Here is a 22290-nt window from a genome sequence, read left to right as displayed (position 1 = left end):
CTGCCTCTATTCCTGATGAAGGGCTTTTGCCAGAAATGCCGATTTTCCTGCTCCTCAGATGCTGCCTGACCTGCTGTGCTTTTCCAGCATCACTCTGATCTAAACTCTGGTTTCCAGCATCTGCAGTCCTCACTTTTGCCAAGCTTCAGAATCTGCCTTTCTGGAACTGGCATTGATGTTCTGTTAAAAGATGACAAAACTGTAAGTTTAATTCAACTTAGTGTTCCTCCATGGATGCTCCCAGATTTTATGAGTATTTTGTGGGGTTAGAGGGGGAGGCTGCTAATTTTTTTCTCTGGAAGGACATTCCCCTCATTTCACAAAACAGCCAAGTGTACCTCTGTTGTAATGCACCCAAAAGCCAGCAAATCCTTGCCTCAGTGAGGATGCCAAAGTATACCTGGCTTCTCCAGGCTACATGAAAAAATATTCACTTCGTTGATATTTCATACTTTTTAACAGTCCCTTTAAGAACCAGTGGCTGGGATGTTCAAGAATCGAGAAAACTAGTTGAGGTTCACACAGTGCAATATGGCATTGGATGGATTTCAATCTTCTGGTCATAGTGTCATGAATTAAAGATTTTTCTCCCTTGTTTGGTGTCAAGGAAGTTAGTTAAAAAAAAAAACCTTTATCCTTGTCTTAATTCACCCGTGGGACCTGGGTGGGTGTCACTGGCTGGCCAGCATTTATTGCCTGTCTCTAGTTGCCCTTGAGGAGCTGATGGTGAGCTGCTTTTTGAACCACTGCAGTCCATATGGTGTAGGTAGACCCACAATGCCCTTATGGAGGGAATCCCAGGATACTGAACCATCAATGGTTGGTAAGGAACGATGATATATTTCTAAGTCAAGATGGCGAGTCGCTTGGAGAGGAACTTGATGGTGGTAGTGCTCCCATGTATCTGCTGTCCTTGTCCTTTTAGGTGGAAGTGGTCGTGGGTTTGGAAGGTGCTTTCCAAGGATCTTTGGAAACCTTCTGCATTGCATCTTGTAGATAGCACACACTACTGCTACTGAGTGGAGGGAATGAATATTTATGGATGTGCCAATCAAATGATGGTAACACCACTGAATGTCAAATTCTGGTGGTTAGATTATCTCTTATTGGAGGTAGTCTTTGCCCAGAATTTGCCACTTTTTAGTCCAAGCCTGAGTATTGTCCAGGTCTTGCTGCATTTGGATATAGACTACTTCAGTATCTAAGGAAACGTGAATGATGTAATCATCGGCGAGCATCCTCACTTCTAACACTATGATGGAGGGAAAGCCAACGATGAAGCAGCTTGAGATGGTTGGCCCGAGGACACTACACCGAGGAACTCCTGCAGAGATGTTCTGGAGCTGAGATGACTGACCTCCAATAACCAGCTATGTCCAAACAGTTGATACCTCACACCTATAGATGCCAGTTTTGCTAGATGGAACCCAAACTGGGCATCAGTGAGCAGGTTGTTGCTGAACTGGTCTGAAGGTGGATAAATTACATAGACCAGATGGACTACATTTTAGAGCTCTGAGGAGATAGCTGAGGACATTATTGAGGCATTGGTGATGATCTTTCAGGAATCACTGGAGTCAGAGAGGGTCCCAGAGGACTGGAAAATGGCTAATGTACAAATGATAAGCAATGACCACCTCCATTAAGAGATAATCTAACCACCAGCACTTGACATTCAGTGATGTTAAGAAGCAAGGGAGGTAGAAGTTAAGAAACTATAGGCTAGTAAGTCTGATCTCAGTCGTTGGTAAGATGTTAGAGTCCATTATTAAAGATGAGATTGCAGAGTACTTGGAAGTGCATGGTAAAATATGGCTGACTCAGCATGGCCTCACCAAGGAGAGGTCATGCCTGACAAATCTGTTAGAATTCTTTGAGGAGGTAATGAGCAAGTTAGACAAAGGTGAGATAATGGATGTGATCCATTTGGATTTCCAGAAGGTTTTTGACAGGGCGTGACACAAGAGGCTGCTAAATAAGGTAACAGTCCATGGTGTTAGGGCAAACGTATTGGCATTGGTAGAGGATTGGCTGACTGGCAGAAGGCAGAGAGTATGAATAAATGGGTCTTTTTCAGGATAACAGCCTGTGACTAACGGAATTCCACCAGGGTCTGTGTTGGGGCCGCAACTATTCACATTGTATATTAACGATCTGGACAAAGTAACTGAGGGCATTTTTGCTAAGTTTACAGATAACCCAAAGGGAGGAAGAGGAACAGGTAGTGTGGATGAAGTGGGAAGATGCAGAAGAACTTGGACAGGCTCAGAAAGTGGACAAAGAAGTGGCAGATGGAATACAATGTGGGAAAGTGTGAGGCTATGCACTTGGGTAGGAAGAATAGAGGCGTGGACTATTTTTGACACGGAGAAAGGCTTCTGGAATCTGAAGCACAAAGAAACTTGGGATTCATTCATTTTGAGAGGGCAAGAATATGAGAGCAGAGGTGTGCTGCTCAGGGTGCATTAGGCTTTGTTCAGACCACATTTGCAATATCGTGAGCAGTTTAGGACTCTGTATCCTAAGCAAGGATGTGCTGGCCTTGGAGGGGGTCCAGAGGAGGTTTACAAGAATGATCCTGGGGATGAAGGGCTTGTCGTATGAGGTGCAGTTGAGAAATCTTGGTCTGTCCTTAATGAAGTTAAGAAGGATGAGGGGAGATCTGATTGAAACTTACAGAATATTGAGAGGCCTGGATAAATGAATGTGAGGAAGATGTTTCCACTAGTAGGTGAGATTAGTGCCCAAGGGCACAGCGTCAGAGTGAAGGGTAAAAACAATGACTGCAGATGCTGGATACCAGATTCTGGATTAGAGTGGTGCTGGAAAAGCACAGCAGTTCAGGCAGCATCCGAGGAGCAGTAAAATCGACATTTCGGGCAAAAGCCCTTCATCAGGAATACAGCCGGGAAAACCCTTTATAACTGAGATGAGGAGGAATTTGCAGCCAGAGAGTGGTGAATCTGTGGAACACCTTGTCACAGAAGGCTGTGGAGGTCAAGCCATTGAGTATCTTCAAGACAGAAATGGATAAGTTCTCGATTACTAAGGAGATCAAAGGTTACAAGGAACAGGCAGGAGAATGCATTGAAAACACTTCAGCCATGACCAAAGGTCAGATGACTCAATTCTGCTCCTATATCTTATGGTTTCATGAGCAAGTGCTGCATGATATCACAGCTGATGACACCTTCCATCACTTTACTGATTGTAGACTGACAGGGCGATAATTGGTCGGGTTGGATTTGTTCTGGTTTTTTATGTGCAGGACATACCTGAGCAATTTTCCACATTGTCGGGTAGATGCAAATATTGTAACTGTACTGGAACAGCTTGGGTAAGGAAGCAGCAAGGTCTGGAGCACAGATCTCCAGCACTCTTGCAGGAATACTGTCAGAACGCCCAGCCTTTGCAGTACACAGTGCCCCCAAGCAATGTGCAAATGTTTCAACATTGTTAAACCAAGTTCAGATTCCATCTGAACAAGAAATTACAGCCAACTTAGAAAATCAAGCAACAGCTTATCACACACTGAGCTGAGCTAAACATTATCAGTGGCTGCAAATGGAAACACCCAATTTCACCGATTTATTCTTTTCATTGGACGTGGGCATTTATTGCCGATCGCTGATGTACCTGAGCTGAGAGCTCAGAGTCAGCCCCACTGTCTGGAATCACATGCTGGCCACACCAAGTAAGGATGGCAGATTTTCTTTCCTGAAGGACGTTAGTTAGCCAAATGGGTTTCTAACAACAGTGAGTGATAGTTTCGTGGTTACCATTACCGAGATTAGCTTTCATTTCCACATGTTAATTAACTGAATTTAAACTCCACCAGCTCCAAGGGTCAGATTTGAACTCAAATCACCCGAGGATTAGTCTGGCCCTTAGGATTACACATCCAGTAACATTACCACTACAGTCATCTCCCTGACCACTTACTTCCATAAGAGCAGAAACATCAACCAATAAAACTGCAACCTCGTTAATGTTCTACTTCTGAAGGAAAGAAAATGGCAGCAGTTGCTATGACAAATGACTTGGCCGATTTTATGTGGTGCAAGGATCGACTTCGAATGCACATGGGCACTATTATTTGGCCAGTTCATTGCGAGGCATCTTGAACAAGAATGTTTCATCCATCAATACTTGCAGTAGGAAATATTCTTGGATAGGTATGCATAATGAGTGGAATCACATTAATCTGTTTCCTGTACTGCCTCAGATTCAGTTCAATTGAAAATAATGGCACCAAATGCTGGGCTGGGAAAATAATGAGCAGCTAATGCATAACCACTAGTCTGCTCTCCTCTCAGGCCAACTTCCTACTTTCGCTGAATTAACTCTCATGTTCCAGTGCTTTCCAAAACATGTAATATCAATCCATAATTTTACATTCCTGCTGGTTAGTGTGCCTGTATTGTGAATAACTTATTAATTTCATTGTACCTTTAGTGCAGAAACAGCTTACTTGGCATAGCTAATCTGTGTTGGTGATTATATTCCTCAGGGGTATCCTCCCATTCCATCAACCTCATCTCAACCCTGCAGCATAACCTTCTCCTACCTTTTCTCTCATCATTTTGCCTAGTTCCCTTACGAAAGTACTAAAGCAATTTGCCTCAGCCACCTCCATGTGATTTTGAGTTCCACACTCTCTCCATTCTGATTAATTACTCCTTACTGGATTTATTCATATCCATTTTGTATTGATTTGTCCATAAATAAAAACACCAACCTCTCCAAACCGTTAATATTTTAATAACCTCTATTAGGCCCCTTATAAATCCTCTCTTACGTAGAAAACCTAAAAGGTCCAACCCTGTTGAATCTTTCGCAATAGCAGAAATGAGACCATTGCACAAATATGAACTCTCTTGATCAATGTGAATTTATCTCCAACGATAAACTTTATTCAAGGGCAATGCCTTTGTATGAAATGAGGTTGTGACTTGCTTTTTATTTGCTGGCCTTCCCCCTACATGAATTTGCCACACTGAACCCGAACTAGGTTCAGGAGGGTTCTCTCAGTTAGCCTTTACAACGCCAATATGAGCCTTTACATTTTGAAGGAAACAGTGGATCTGGGAAAGTTATGGGAAGTTGCATTGACCCATGCAGTCCCAGTCCTGTGGGAGGTTCCCCAGTGCTGGGATGGGATATTGGAACACTGTCGGCTAAGCACAGAAAGGCAGCCAATTTTTCAAAATTAAGATCCCAACTGGGGCCAATTCCTCAGGGCTGCAAGGAGCTTGCAGGTGGTAGAACTGTCTGTCAACATGTGGCAATCCCTCCAGCTTCAATTCTGCCAGTTTCCTGTCAGCCAACTCAGGGGACCATCAGTGCCAGAGGCTATGTGTGTGTGTGTGTGTGTGTCTGTGTGTTATGTCTGTGTGTGTGTGAGTGAGTGTATGTGTGTATTTGTGTGAGTGAGAGTGTGTGTGTGTGTTAATGAGTGTATGTGCATATATGTGTGTGTGTGTGTGCGCGTGCGTCTGTGTGTATTTGTGTGTGAGTGAGTGTGTGTGTTAATGAATGTGTGTGTATGTGTGTTTATGTGTGTGTGTGAGTATGTGTGTTTGAGAGAAAGTGTGTGAGTATGAGTGTGAGAGAAAGTATGAGTGTGAGTGTGTGTGTGAGAATGTGTGTGAGTGTGAATGTGTGTGAGAGTGTGTGTGTGTGCGAGAGTGCATGAGAGTGTGTATGTTTGAGAGAGAGTGTGAGAATGTGTTTGTGTGCGCTCAAAGTACTTTCAGTGCTGACAAAAGTAGGCAGCTCATTTTTAATTCTTAATTGTCATGAAATCTTATCTTCAGTGAAGAAAGTGGAATGTGATATGTGGAATCTTGAGTACAAAAGGTATTAAGTAGGCAATTTATCGGTTGCATTATTTAAACACAGAATAGCTTACAGTATACCTTATGTAATATTAACTCTTCAAAAGAATGCTAGTTACTGTTACGTTAGGGTCATTCAGTGCTAAGGAGTGACCAACTCTACAGCTAGTCAGAAGCCCACACTGTAAATGTACAAATTATTCTTTAAAATGTGAGAACATAACTTTAAAGACAATTTTTTGGCAAGCTCTGTTTGCCTTGGGTTGTAATTGGTGAAGTTGTTTATGTTGAAACTTATCGTTGCGTCACATAAATATCACTTGAGTCATTTGTGCATAATGTCATGATAAAAGCAATGTGATTTTTCCAGATGTTCCCCTCCTCTGCTGAAAAACACACTACCCTAAAGTCACCTCTGTTTGAGGAACACTATACCCACCAACAGAATTCCATTCTGTCCCAGAGTTAAAAAAACATATATAAAATCATTTGAAGATGATTATATAGAATAGTTGCACAGAATTTGAAATACCATTGGTTTTCTTGTTTCGATTAGATTACTTAGTGTAGCAACAGGCACCTCAGTCCAACAAGTCCACACTGACCCTCCGAAGAGCAACCCACTCCCCTACATTTACCCCTTCATCTAACGCTGCAGGCAAAGTCCATACAGATAGTTCCCTGAGGTGGGAATTGAACCCAGGTCTCTGGCACTGTGAGGCAGCAGTGCGAACCATTTTGCCGCCCATGGTGCTGTATTGAAGAGTTCCAAGACAGACTTTATACCTTCCCTGCATGAACAATATGCCAACTAAATGATTGCTGACCAATTATAAACTCTAGAGATGGAAATGTGTTGCTGGAGAAGCGCAGCAGGTCAGGCAGCATCTAGGGAACAGGAGAATCGACGTTTCGGGCATTAGCCCTTCTTCAGGAATGAGGAAAGTTGGTCCAGCAGGCTAAGATAAAAGATAGGGAGGAGGGACTTGGGGGAGGGGCGTCGGAAATGTGATAGGTGGAAAAAGGACAAGGTGAGGGTGATAGGACAGATTGGGGTGGGGGCGGAGAGGTCGGGAAGAAGATTGCAGGTTAGGGAGGCGGTGCTGAATTTGATGGATTTGACTGAGACAGGCTGGGGGGAGGGGAAATGAGGAAACTGGTGAAATCCGAGTTCATCCCTTGTGGTTGGAGGGTTCCTAGCCGGAAGATGAGGCGTTCTTCCTCCAACCGTCGTTTCGCTGTGGTCTGACGATGGAGGAGTCCAAAGACCTGCATATCCTTGGTGGAGAGGGAGGGGGAATTGAAATGTTGAGCTACAGGGTGATTGGGTTGGTTGGTCCGGGTGTCCCAGAGGTGTTTTCTGAAACGCTCCGCAAGTAGCCGGCCTGTCTCCCCAATATAGAGGAGGCCACATCGGGTGCAGAGGATGCAATAGATGATATGTGTGGAGGTACAGGTGAATCTGTGGCGGATATGGAAGTTTCCTTTGGGGCCTTGGAGGGAGGTGAGAGGGGAGGTGTGGGCGCAAGTCTTGCACCTCCTGCGGTTGCAGGGGAAGGTGCCGGGAGTGGAGGTTGGGTTGGTGGGGGGTGTGGATCTGACGAGGGAGTCACGGAGGGAGTGGTCTTTACGGAATGCTGATAGGGGAGGGGAGGGAAATATATCCTTGGTGGTGGGGTCCGTTCGGAGGTGGCGGAAATGACGGCGGAAGATGCGCTATACATGGAGGTTAGTGGGGTGGTAGATGAGGACCAGTGGGGTTCTGTCCTGGTGGCGGTTGGAGGGGCGGGGTTCAAGGGCGGAGGATCGGGAAGTGGAAGAGATGCGGTGGAGGGCATCGTCGATCACGTCGGGGGGGAAATTGCGGTCCTTGAAGAAGGAGGCCATCTGGGATGTGCGTTTTTGGAACTGGTCCTCCTGAGAGCAGATGCGGCGGAGTCGAAGGAATTGGGAGAATGGGATGGCGTTTAGTCCAAGAACTCCCCACCTACGTTCGGGACACCACCCACGTCCTCCACCTGCTCCATGATTTTCGCTTCCCCGGTCCCCAACGCCTTATTTTCACCATGGACATCCAGCCCCTGTACACCTCCATCCCCCATCATGAAGGACTCAAAGCACTCCGCTTCTTCCTTTCCCGCCGTACCGACCAGTACCCTTCCACTGACACCCTCCTTCGACTGACTGAACTGGTCCTCACCCTGAACAACTTCTCTTTCCAATCCTCCAACTTCCTCCAAACGAAAGGAGTAGCCATGGGCACCCGCATGGGCCCCAGCTATGCCTGCCTCTTCGTAGGATATGTGGAACAATCCATCTTCCGCAACTCCACTGGCCCCACCCCCCACCTTTTCCTCCGCTACATCGATGACTGTATCGGCGCCGCCTCGTGCTCCCACGAGGAGGTGGAACAGTTCATCCACTTCACCACCACCTTCCACCCCGACCTCAAATTCACCTGGACAGTCTCAGATTCCTCCCTCCCCTTCCTCGACCTTTCTATTTCCATCTCAGGCGACCGAATCAATACGGACATCTACTACAAACCGACCGACTCCCACAGCTACCTGGACTACACCTCCTCCCATCCTGCCCCCTGCAAAAACGCCATCCCATTCTCCCAATTCCTTCGACTCCGCCGCATCTGCTCCCAGGAGGACCAGTTCCAAAAACGCACATCCCAGATGGCCTCCTTCTTCAAGGACCGCAATTTCCCCCCCCGACGTGATCGACGATGCCCTCCACCGCATCTCTTCCACTTCCCGATCCTCCGCCCTTGAACCCCGCCCCTCCAACCGCCACCAGGACAGAACCCCACTGGTCCTCATCTACCACCCCACTAACCTCCATGTACAGCGCATCATCCGCCGTCATTTCCGCCACTCCAAACGGACCCCACCACCAAGGATATATTTCCCTCCCCTCCCCTATCAGCATTCCGTAAAGACCACTCCCTCCGTGACTCCCTCGTCAGATCCACACCCCCCACCAACCCAACCTCCACTCCCGGCACCTTCCCCTGCAACCGCAGGAGGTGCAAGACTTGCGCCCACACCTCCCCCCTCACCTCCCTCCAAGGCCCCAAAGGAAACTTCCATATCCGCCACAGATTCACCTGCACCTCCACACATATCATCTATTGCATCCTCTGTACCCGATGTGGCCTCCTCTATATTGGGGAGACAGGCCGCCTACTTGCGGAGCGTTTCAGAGAACACCTCTGGGACACCCAGACCAACCAACCCAATCACCCTGTAGCTCAACATTTCAATTCCCCCTCCCACTCCACCAAGGATATGCAGGTCTTTGGACTCCTCCATCGTCAGACCCCAGCGAAACGACGGTTGGAGGAAGAACGCCTCATCTGCCGGCTAGGAACCCTCCAACCACAAGGGATGAACTCGGATTTCACCAGTTTCCTCATTTCCCCTCCCCCCAGCCTGTCTCAGTCAAATCCATCAAATTCAGCACCGCCTCCCTAACCTGCAATCTTCTTCCCGACCTCTCCGCCCCCACCCCAATCTGTCCTATCACCCTCACCTTGTCCTTTTTCCACCTATCACATTTCCGACGCCCCTCCCCCAAGTCCCTCCTCCCTACCTTTTATCTTAGCCTGCTGGACACACTTTCCTCATTCCTGAAGAAGGGCTTATGCCTGAAACGTCGATTCTCCTGCTCCCTAGATGCTGCCTGACCTGCTGCGCTTCTCCAGCAACACATTTCCATCTCTGATCTCCAGCATCTGCAGACCTCATTTTCTCTTCAATTATAAACTCTACCCAAATTTAATTTCCAGTTCACCTCAGTAATGATTACAGTGAAATTTAGGTCAATGAGTTTAGACAGAGCAGATAGACAGTAAGTATTTCTGTTGAAAGATGGGACAGGAACCAGAGGCTATCCATTTAAGGTACAATGACACCATAGGGGAAAGTGTTTTTTATACAGAATATGGTTAGGATTCAGAATGTACTGACTGAGGAGGCAGTGGAGGCAAATTTGATTGTCACTTTCAAACAGAAAAACAAAATTGCGGTGGAAGGGTGGGCAAGTGGGAGTGTCTATGTTCTTGCCACAGACATGAGGCTAAACAGCCGCTTCTATGTTGTAACCATGAGTCAGACATGATACGGAAGATGAATCAGCACACAAATTGCAATTATAAAATCACTGCAGTATCCTAGGTTGAAGCATATAGTTATTAATGTTAACTCAGCTTCCTCAGACCAGTAGATTCTTAAACACTGGTCTCTCAGTAAGGTTATCATCAAATGGACACAGTAATAAATATTTCAAGTAAAAAAACACAGGGATGGCTAATTATAAAATAATTCATTGTAAATGATTACCATTAAAAGGAACTCATAATGAGGCTCACTCTTTAATCTGCCAATCATTATAAAGTCAGAGGATTTCAAATTTAAAACAGGCTTGATCTAAAGAGACAGTTGCTTTTATTAAAAGGGTTGTCAACCTTTGCTACAATGCAGCACTGAAACACATTCCTTATTTCAGCTTCCATTTTTCTTTGAAGTTTGGGGACATATAAGGAGTACTTCTGTGCTTCTAGCAGGGAGCCATGCCCACTAGTCACACGCATTAAACATTCATGTGAGCATTACATGCAATCCTCTCATTACACTGCATTCAGTCAAATGAAAAATCATGCAAGAGTTTATGACTAAATTTCCAATATACACCAAAATTACTCTTTAATGTATTTTTGCACCAACTTATTTTATTGTAACAGAAGTGTTTAAATTACAGTACTATATCTTCAATGTGATTGCTTAAGTGTCGAGAGTTGTTACCAACTTTAACTGGAATCTAATTGGTTTTGAACCAATCAGCAGCAGTATTACAATGGCTTCACATGCCTAGGCCATGGTTCCAAAGTTTTCCCTGAAGGTTGAAGTCTTTCAAAGCTGGTGACTATTTGATTAAAAATATGATGCATTATTTGCAAAGTTATTCTCAAATCACAGTTTATTTGTACAAAGGCAAGAAGGGTCTCAGCCAGTTTTCCTGATGCACTTCCTAGTTTATGGAACAATGTTCCTTGAAGCTGTAGGCTTGGGATGAGAGCTGAGAAAGTCTAAGTTCCTGGTCCTTGCTGAAGCTGTCTGGGGAAACCACCATGGGAAAGTCAAAAGGAGGTTCAGCCAAAGTCCAGTAATGTGCAAGTCAGGTGAATTGGCCATGCTAAACTGTCCTGCAGTGTCTAGGGATGTGTAGGCTACATGAATTAGCCATGATAAATGCAGAGTCATGGGAATAACGTGGGGTGGGTCAGTAGGTTTTGGTGGGGTGCTCTTTGGAGGGTCAGTGCAGACTCGATGGGCCAAGTGGCCTCTATCTGCAGAGTTGGGATTCTATGACTCCATGAAATAGTCTACATTCAAGCTGTTCTATGAAGAAAATGGTTACTCATGAATAATTTGTGACAAACAAGCCCAACATCGAATTCTTGGCTATTGAATCCTCAAACTGTAAGATCTGCAGAAAGATTTTAACTTCACTGAAGAGTGAAGTCAGGAGCCAACGAACGTCAAATTTTCAATTGGAATACTCTTCAGTGTCTGTACAGCCCATTTATAATTGAGACGTGTTTATTAGGAGAAGATTATGATGGATCCAACAAGCACCAGGGGAAAAACATCAAAAAACACAAGAAACATCATGTCTCAGATGGGCTTGAGACTCAAATTAAGACTTGATCCTTATCAATTACGTAAACTGAACCACCCATTTCTGACAAGTTAGATATCTTCTCATAAATTACTGCTGGCAATACAAGCGGACACACATACAGTATACTTGGATGATCATCCCCTTGCTGCTACTTTAATTGAGACATTAACTTGTTTATTTTAAATGGCTTATCTCATTCCTTAACATTATGGACAGAGGGCTATCATATCAATGCATTAAGGATTTGCCTGCTGATATTGCCAACAGTAATTTCTCAGGTCCAGTTTTCTGAAATTCTGAATAAATTGGCCAATTACTGTTTATAAGAAAAAAATTATACTATTTGAACACACAAATGTAGACAAATTAGTTAGTGCCACATTGGTCAATGTGCATTATCTTCATGGAAATACCTCCTAAATGTAGTTTGTATTATCAGTCAATTGATATATGTTGTCTGAAGCAACACTGCATTAAAACAAATTAAAACAGTAGAGAAAATGCAACAGTTAACAACTACAATTTAAAATCCAAAAAACTGCTCAAGAAGGATTCTACCAGAAGCTTTATTCCTGAAGAAGGGCTTATGCCCGAAACGTCGATTCCCTTCTCCTTTGATGCTGCCTGACCTGCTGCGCTTTTCCAGCAACACATTTTAAGCTCTGATCTCCAGCATCTGCAGTCCTCACTTTCTCCTAGAGTGTGAAATAACTAGCATCTGTATAACGTAGCACTGCAAGGCTCGAGACAACCTTTCAGTCCATTAATTCAATAATGGTATGGGCTAAGAAGAGAATTAAAAGGGGGAGAAAATAACAAAAAAAAACCTTGAAGAGAACTCAACTAACCTCAGTGCATAAGGAGTCAAGACAAGCTCCTATAAACTTTAGTGCATTTGCCTCCATCGTTTAATTTATGAAAATGAAATGGTTAGGCAAATACAAACCATGTCACTTCAAACTGTAATCATTTCAAGCAGACTTAGAAACATTCACTCAAACTGCATCAAGTATCTTTCCTAATCATTCAGGATGAAAATATAGTAACTTATGTTTAACGTATTCCACCAAAGGCATGCACATTGGGCAAAGAAACTGTAAATAGAGCTAATATTCAGAGCTGGAAAGGCAGCCAGCTCAAATTTTGGGCTTGTGAAGCCTGCAGTTTGGATATAATGACTAACCATAGAGCTCATAAATGGTACATAACTGGTAAGGGTCACACCAGACGCCATATTGATGATGGCATTAGTATGAATGTCTGCTGAAAATATGTGGGTCATCAATCAATACTCTAATCTGACATCAACACTATGAGTTTGCACTCCTATGTTCTAGCTAATGTCTTTTTTAATCACACAAAGCTGAACATGTGTTGAGCAGCAGAAAGGACTCCCACTCCACCAAAACTCATTAACTACTTTCTTGTTAGTTGCTGAGTGATTCCTACCGGCTGTACTAGAGTATGCTTTTTATAGGTATTGAAAGTTGTAAAGTCTACAGGAAATGCTTTGACAGATGATGAAGGTCTTCGTCCTAACTTGACAAATGAGAGAGGACAGCCAGACTTTCAGAGTCTCCTTTGAGTACTGGCATCCACAGCAATGATGGGGGCAGTCAGTGTTTACTATGGCAGTGAGCTGACTTTCCAAGAAAGAAGTCTGAACTTTCCATACCTACTGTGGGGCTTCTGATCGTACAGCAATTCTGGCAGGCCTTCAATGCACCAAGTGTAGTGCTCATTCACTTGCTACCCTCCAGCAAAACCTGCACACACCCTTACCCTTTAGGGAGCTGGCCCCCACACTATTCCTGCATCAGGACTTCTGCCTGCAGGTCCCTCATCTTCCTGGCTCACTGTCAGTAGAGATTCCCTCTAACTCACACACACTGATTCAATGTCAATACTAGTGGCTGGTGGTATGAGAACATGGGATGGTCTCTAATCATCATCACTGCTCTCCCATTCTCATGGTCATACTCTGAGAAATGGCTACTCCAATGATGATAAGCATCTTCTCCTCCCTGGAGCTAACAATACGGAATATCCCTGCTCTCAAACAATAAAGTACAGCTGTATTTAACTGTGTGTTATATTATCTATGATTCGGAGATGCCGGTGTTGGACTGGGGTGTACAAAGTTAAAAAATCACACAACACCAGGTTATAGTCCAACAGGTTTAATTGGAAGCACTAGCTTTCGGAGCGACGCTCCTTCATCAGGTGATAGTGGAGGGCTCGATCGTAACACAGAATTTATAGCAAAAATTTGCGATGTGATGTAACTGAAATTATACATTGAAAAATTGATTGTCTGTTAAGCCTTTCATCTGTTAGAATACAGTGATAGTTTCACTTCTTTCATGTGTAAATCACAAAACTCTTTTTTTTAAAGTTGCATTCTCGGGTTAGCTGTTAACAATGGTGATAGCTAGACAATGTGTTGAAGGTGTTAGCCCCCTGTGTTCTCTGTCTATGACTTGACGTTTAGATTGATTCTAATCTAAAAAGTGAAATAACAGAGTTTTACATAAATTCATGCAGTTTTTGAGCTCAGAGTTCGACATGAATCTATGTGGTTTTTGAGCAAAGTGCAATGTAACTTTGTACCAAAAAAATTCACCACACACAATATATATGTGTGCATGTGGGTCTTTGTCTGTCTGTGTGTGTGTCTGTCTGGGGTGGGGGTTGTGAGTGTGAGAAAGTGTGTGTGTGTGTGTGTGTGTAGTGAGGGCAGAGTGTCTTAAGTCTGTGAGGGGGTGCATGTGTGGGAGTCTGTGTGTCTATAAGGGTGTGTGTGGGTGTCTGTGTGCGCGTCTGTGTGTATCTGTGTCCGTGTACATGTGAGAGTGTGTGTGTGTGTAGGAATATCTGTGTGTGTAGTGCAATGGTGGTCACCTGTAATGTGACATGAACCCAAGGTCCCGGTTGAGGCCCTCCCTATGGGTACCGAACTTAGCTATCAGCCTCTGCTCAGCCACTTTCCTCTGCTGCCTGTCCCGAAGTCCACCTTGGAGGATGGTCACCCGAAGGTCCGAGGCTGAATGTCCTGGACCACTGAAGTGTTCCCCAACTGGGAGGGAACCCTCCTGTCTGTTGATTGTTGTGCGGTGCCCATTCATCCGTTGTCGTAGCCTTTGCTCAGTTTCCCCAATGTACCATGCCTCTGGGCATCCCTGCCTGCAAAGTATAAGCTGGACAATGTTGGCTGAGTCACCTGAGTACCTGCCATGTACACGGTGGGAGGTGTTCCCACGCGTAATAGTGGTATCTATGTCCACAATCTGACACGTTTTGCAGCGTCCACCGTGACAGGATTGTATGGAGTTGTCCTGAGAGCCGGGCAGTTTGCTACGAACAATGATCTGTCTGAGGTTTGGCAGTTGTTTAAAGGCAAGTAGTGGAGGTGTGGGGAAGGTCTTGGTGAGGTGCTCATCTCCATTGATAATGTGTTGCAGGTTACGAAGAACATGGCGTAATTTTTCAGCCCCTGGGAAATACTGAACAATGAAAAGTACCCTGTCAATTGCAGCCCGTGTCTGTCTCCTGAGGAGGTCATTACCGTTCCTTGCTGTGGCATGCTGGAACTGGCGGTCGATAAGTTGGCGTTCTTGTGAGGGCATCCTTGAGTACTTCCAGGTGTCCGTCACGTTCCTCCTCATCTGAGCAGATCTGGTGTATGCGTAGGGCTTGTCCATAGGGAATGGCTGTTTTAATGTGTTTTGGGTGGAAGCTGGAGAAGTATAGCATTGTGAGGTTGTCTGTGGGTTTGCGGTAGAGTGTGGTGCTGAGGTGTCTGTCCTTGATGGAGACGCACGTGTCCAAGAATGAGACAGACAGTCGAGAGTGGTCCATGGTGAGTTTGATGGTGGGATGAAACTTGTTGATGTCACTGTGTAGTTTTATCAGTGACTCCTCGCCATGGGTCCAGAGGAAGAAAATGTCATCAATGTACCTGGTGTACAATGTCGGTTGGAGATCCTGCGTAGAGAAGAAATCTTGTTCGAACCTGTGCATAAAAATGCTGGCATATTGGGGTGCAAATTTGGTCCCCATGGCTGTTCCGTGTGTCTGGATGAAGAATTGGTTGTCAAAGGTGAAGACGTTATGATCGAGGATAAAGCGGATGAGTTGTAGGGTGGTGTTTGGAGACTGGCAGTTGTTGGTGTTGAGTACTGAGGCTGTTGCCGTGATGCCACCATTGTGGAGAATGCTGGTGTAGAGTGCGGAAACATCCATTGTGACGAGGAATGTTCCCGGTTCGACTGGTCCATGGGTGCTGAGTTTCTGTAAGAAATCCGTAGTGTCGCGACAGAAGCTGGAGATCCCCTGTACAATAGGTTTCAAGATGCCTTCCACATAGCCAGAGAGATTCTCACATAGGGTTCCATTGCCCGATACGATGGGACGTCCTGGTGTGTTGGCTTTGTGTACCTTTGGAAGGCAGTAGAAGTCGCCTACACGAGAAGTACGTGGGATGAGGGCGCGTAGGGAGCTCTGAAGGACTGGATCCAAAGTTCTGATCAGTGTGTTTAATTCTCGGGTGTGTTCTTTGGTTGGATCAGCTGGTAGTTGCCTGTAGTGTTCCTGGTTGTTCAGTTGTCGGTACACTTCCTTGCAGTAATCTGTTCTATTCTGAATGACGACGGCTCCTCCTTTATCTGCTGGTTTGATGACAATGTTGTGATTGGTTTTGAGAGCCTGGATGGCATTGTGTTGGGAATGGGTGATGTTTTGCTCTACCTTATGGGTACGGCTGATGAGTCTGGCATTTATATATTTCCTGACAGTTTGAGCATACATGTCAAGCCCAGGGCAGCGGCCCTCTGGTGGGGTCCATGTTGACAGCTTGTTTGGTCGCTCCTCTACAGATCCCTGTGATGACTGTTCCAGTTCATCAGTGGGATCACCGGCACCTTGAAAGAATTCCCGGAGTCTCATTCGTCTGATGAACTCCTCTGTGTATCAATTTTTCAATGTATAATTTCAGTTACATCACACTGCAAATGTTTGCTATAAATTCTGTGTTACGATCGAGCCCTCCACAATCACCTGATGAAGGAGCGTCGCTCCGAAAGCTAGTGTGCTTCCAATTAAACCTGTTGGACTATAACCTGGTGTTGTGTGATTTTTAACTTTATATTATCTAGTAAGAGAGGAATGTGTGTTGATGAATGTGCTGTGATCTGTTTGGGTGACGTGACTGTCGTGGTTACATAGCTGACAGTGTGTGAAAGCTGGGAAATGTGAGTGTGAGGCGTGCAGGTGTTCCATGTGAGGGTGGATATTTTTAAGTAACCTGTTCATGACACAACTCAGGAGCAAGTGGGTTTTGAAACAACCACTGCACCACAATGTCCTTTGCGTTTGTACATGTGTGAACGTGTGTGTGTCTGTGCACCTTTACACGTGTGTGCCTGTGTACGTGTATTTGTGTTTGTATCTGTGCATACGTGTGTGTCTGTGTCTGTACATCTGTATGTATGTATGCCTGTAGGTGTCTGTGTACTTGTGAGCATGTGTCTGTGTATGTGCATGTGTGTCTGTGTGTGTATATAAATATATATATATATATGTGTGTGTATGTGTGACGAAGTTCTGAAGATTAGGTATAAGTCATGAATAAAGATTGTTTGCAGCAAAGTGAGGAAGTTTGGTACATTGACTGCATGTGAAGCTAATGGTGCAGTTCATAGACTCATACAGCACAGAAAAGGCCCTTCAGCCCAACAAGTCTGCACCAACATAACTACCACTAAAAACGCACTGATCCCAATTTCCTGTATTTCCTTGTCCCACATCCTTGAATGTTACAATATTTGAAGTGTCATCCAAAACTTTTTGAAGTTTGGAAGGTTTCCGACCTCCACCATCTTCCCAAGTAGTGCATTCCAGATTCTCCCAACCTGCTGAGTGAAAAAGTCTTTTCCTCTATCCCCTCTGAATCTCCTGGACCATTTCCCTAAAACAATGCCCTCTCGTGATTGACCCCTCAACCAAGGGGAACAGCTGCTCTCTATCCACTGTGTCTATTACCCTCATAATCTTATACACCGCAATCATGTCACCCCTCAGTATTCTCTGCTTTAAAGAAAACAATGCAAGCCTATCCGCTGGCTACATCTGTGGGAAGTGCACCCAACTCCAGCTCTTTGAAAACTGTGTCAGAGAATTGGAGCTGGAGCTGGATGAACTACGGATCATTCGGGAGGCTGAGGGGGTAATTGAGAGGAGTTACCGGGAGTTGGTCACTCCTAAGGCTCAGGACAAGGATAGATGGGTTACAGTCAGGGGGAGGAAAGGGGACAGACAGACAGTGCAGAGATCCCCTGTGGACATTCCCCTCAGCAATAAGTATACCGTTTTGGATACTGCTGGGGGGGATGACCTACCAGAGGAAAGCCATAGCAGTCAGTTCTCTGGCACTGAACCTGACACTGTGGCAAAGAAGGGAAGGGGGCAGAATAGAAAAGTACTCGTGGTAGGGACTCGATAGTAAGGGGAATTGACAGGAGATTTTGTGGTCAGGATCGGGATTCCCGGAAGGTATGTTGCCTCCCTGGTGCCAGGGTCTGGGATGTCTCCGATCGGGTGTATGAGGTTCTAAAAGGGGAGGGAGAACAGCCAGAAATCGTGTTACATATTGGCACCAATGATATAGCCAGGAAAAGGATCGAGGATATAAAAAGTGATTTCAGGAAGTTAGGATGGAAGCTGCAAAGCAGGACGAACAGAGTAGTGTTCTCGGGTTTACTACCGGTGCCACGAGATAGCGAGGCGAGGAACAGGGAGCGGGCACAGCTTAACATGTGGCTGCGCAGCTGGTGTAGGAGGGAGGGCTTCAGATATGTAGATAATTGGGATGCCTTCTGGGGAAGGTGGGACCTGTACAAGAAGGACGGGTTGCATCTGAACTGAAAGGGGACCAATGTCCTGGGTGGAAGGTTTGCTCGAGTAGTTCGAGAGGGTTTAAACTAGTATGGCAGGGGGGTGGGAACCTGAGCTGTATACCGGAGGTGAGAGTTGATGCAGATGAGGCAATAGCAAGAGGTAGACCAGCTAGTGGGAAGGATTTTCCTGGGAAGGAACCAAGGGATCAGTTAAAGTGTGTTTGCTTTAACGCAAGGAGTATCAGGAATAGAAGTGATGAACTTAGAGCATGGATCAGTACCTGGTCTATGATGTTGTGGCCATAATAGAGACATGGGTTTCTCAGGGGCAGGAATGGTTGCTGGATATTCCAGGGTTTAGAGCATTTAAAAAGATATAGGGAGGGGGAAAAAAGAGGAGGGGGTGTAGCACTACTAATCAGAGAGGGTATCACAGCTACAGAAGCTTCCATTGTCGAGGAAGATCTGCCTACCGAGTCAGTATGGGTGGAAATTAGGAATAGCAAGGGAGCAGTCACCTCATTAGGGGTTTACTACAGGCCCCCCAATAGCAGCAGGGAGATGGAAGAAAGCATAGGTCAGCAGATTTTGGAAAAGTGTGGACGTAGTAGGGTTGTTGTAATGGGTGACTTTAACTTTCCCAATATTGATTGGAACCTCCTTCGAGCAGAAGATTTGAATGGAGCTGTTTTTGTAAGGTGTGTTCAGGAGGGTTTCCTAACTCAGTATGTTGACAGGCCGACGAGGGGAGAGGCCATTCTAGACTTAGTGCTCGGAAACGAGGCGGGGCAGGTATCAGATCTTGTGGTGGGAGAGCATTTTGGAGATAGTGACCACAACTGCCTCACATTCTCCATAGCTATGGAGAAGGAGAGGATTAGGCAAAGGGGGAGGATATTTAATTGGGGAAGAGGAAACTATGATGTGATTAGACATGAGTTAGGAAGCATGGATTGGGAGCAATTGTTCCATGGTAAAGGCACTATAGACATGTGGAGACTGTTTAAGGAACAGTTGTTGCAAGTGATGAATAAGTATGTCCCTCTGAGACAGGCAAGAAGGGGTAAGATAAAGGAACCTTGGATGACGAGAGCGGTGGAGCTTCTCATCAAAAGGAAGAAGGTAGCTTACCTAAGGTGGAGGAAGCTAGGGTCAAGGTCAGCTCTAGAGGATTACAGGCAGGTGAGGAAGGAGCTCAAAAATGGTCTGAGGAGAGCCAGGAGGGGGCACGAGAAAGGCTTGGCATTTTACACTTATGTGAGGAATAAGAGAATGGTCAAAGAAAGAGTAGGGCCGATCAGGGATAGCATAGGGAATCTGTGTGTGGAGTCTGAGGTGGTAGGGGAAGCCCGAAATGAGTTTTTTGCTTCTGTCTTTACGAAAGAAACAAACTTTGTAGTGAATGAAACCTTTGAAGAGCAGGTGTGCATGCTGGAATGGATAGAGATAGAGGAAGCTGATGTGCTGAAAATTTTGTCAAACATTAAGATTGACAAGTCGCCCAGGCCCAGACCAGGTTTGTCCTCGGCTGCTTTGGGAAACGAGAAATGCAATTGCTTCACCACTTACGAAGATCTTTGCATCCTCGCTCTCCACTGGAGTCGTACCTGAGGACTGGAGAGAGGCAAATGTAATTCCTCTCTTCAAGAAAGGAAATAGGGAAAATCCCCAGCAATTACAGACCAGTAAGTCTCACGTCTGTCGTCTGCAAGGTGTTAGAAAGGATTCTGAGGGATAGGATTTATGACCATCTGGAAGAGCATGGCTTGATTAAATGCAGTCAACACGGCTTTGTGAGGGGCAGGTCATGCCTCACTAACCTTATCGAGTTCTTTGAGGATGTGACTAGAAACGTTGATGAGGGTTGAGCTGTGGATGTGGTGTATATGGACTTCAGCAAGGCATTTAATAAGATTCCCCATGGTAGGCTCATTCAGAAGGTCAGGAGGAATGGGATACAGGGGAACTTAGCTGTCTGGATACAGAATTGGCTGGTCAACAGAAGACAGCGAGTGGTAGTAGAAGGAAAATATTCTGCCTGGAAGTCTGTGGTGAGTGGTGTTCCACAGGGCTCTGTCCTTGGGCCTCTACTATTTGTAATTTTTATTAATGACTTGGATGATGGGATTGAAGGATGGGTCAGCAAGTTTGCAGACGACACAAAGGTTGGAGGTGTCGTTGACAGTATAGAGGGCTGTTGTAGGCTGCAGCTAGACATTGACAGGATGCAGAGGTGGGCTGAGAGGTGGCAGATGGAGTTCAACCTGGATAAATGTGAGGTGATGCATTTTGGAAGGTCGAATTTGAAAGCTGAGTACAGGATTAAGGATAGGATTCTTGGCAATGTGGAGGAACAGCGGGATCTTGGGGTGCAGGTACATAGATCCCTTAAAATGGCCACCCAAGTGGACAGGGTTGTTCAGAAAGCATATGGTGTTTTGGCTTTCATTAACAGGGGGATTGAGTTTAAGAGTCATAAGATCTTGTTGCAGCTCTATAAAACTTTGGTTAGACCGCACTTGGAATACTGTGTCCAGTTCTGGTCGCCCTATTATAAGAAAGATGTGGATGCTTTGGAGAGGGTTCAGAGGAGGTTTACCAGGATGCTGCCTGGACTGGAGGGCTTATCTTATGAGGAAAGGTTGACTGAGCTCAGACTTTTTTCATTGGAGAAAAGGAGGAGAGGGGACCTAATTGAGGTATACAAGATAATGAGAGGCATAGATAGAGTCGATAGCCAGAGACTATTTCCCAGGGCAGAAATGACTAACATGAGGGGTCATAGTTTTAAGCTGGTTGGTGGTAAGTATAGAGGGGATGTCAGAGGTGGCTTCTTTACACAGAGAGTTGTGAGAGCATGGAATGCGTTGCCAGCAGCAGTTGTGGAAGCAAAGTCATTGGGGACATTTAAGAGACTGCTGGACATGCATATGGTCACAGAAATTTGAGGGTGCATACATGAGGATCAGTGGTCGGCACAACATCGTGGGCTGAAGGGCCTGTTCTGTGCAGTACTGTTCTATGTTCTAGTCTCCCCTTAGAGCTCAATTTCTCCATCACAGGCAATATCCTGGTGAAGTTCCTCTATACCCCACCTCGTGTTATCACACCCTTCCTGTAGTGAGGTGACCAGAACTACACAGTCCTCCAGCTGTGGCCTACCCAAAACTCTGTACAACTCCAACATTACCTTCTCGCTCTTATACTCTATGACATGACTGATTAAAGCAAGTGTTCCATACGCCTTCTGAACTACCCTATTCATGTGCTCTGCCAACTTCAAGGATCTGTGAACAATTTTCCCAAGATCCCGCTGTTCCTCTAAGCTACCCCATTGTCCTGCCATTCATTAAATACTCCCTCATCTTGTTTCTTCTTCCAAAGTGCATCATCTCACACTTGTCAGGGTTAAACACCATCTGACCATCCCATTTAAATCTTCCTGTAATCTACAACCATTTTCTTTGCTGTTGACCATTCTACCAATCTTGATGTTGTCTACAAATATGCTTAACAGTCGCCCCCCCCCATTTTCATCCCCATCATTTATGTATATAACAGACAATAAGGATCCCCATACAAAACCTTGTGGTATGCTGCTGGACACCGACCTCCAGTCACTCAAACAGCCTTCTACCATTACCCTCTGTGTCCTATTACTAAGCCAGTTTCTGATCCATTGTGCCACATTTCCCTCAATTCCATGTGCTTTAACCTGATCAATCAGTCTTCCATATGGGACCTTGTCAAAAGCTTTGCTAAAATCCATACAAACTACACAAACTGAACTTCCTTCAACCACACACTTGATCACATTTTCAAAAAAGGTTCTAACAAATTTGTTAGGCATGGCCTCCAGTTGGTGCGAT

General features: G+C 45.3%; 1 protein-coding gene across 4 annotated transcripts in view; it reads right to left on the bottom strand.

Moving 5' to 3' along the window:
• Positions 1-22290, bottom strand: part of LOC122549656 (retinoic acid receptor beta) — a 510173-nt gene that overhangs the window by 137226 nt on the left and 350657 nt on the right. The gene's annotated exons all lie outside the window — the stretch shown is intronic.

Source organism: Chiloscyllium plagiosum, unplaced genomic scaffold (assembly GCF_037043375.1).
Source record: "Chiloscyllium plagiosum isolate Xiang-an unplaced genomic scaffold, Cpla_swu_hap1 HiC_scaffold_5, whole genome shotgun sequence".
Classification (NCBI taxonomy): Eukaryota; Metazoa; Chordata; class Chondrichthyes; order Orectolobiformes; family Hemiscylliidae; genus Chiloscyllium; species Chiloscyllium plagiosum.
Note: the sequence above shows the minus strand (reverse complement) of the source record. Positions and strands in the feature narration are given on the sequence as shown.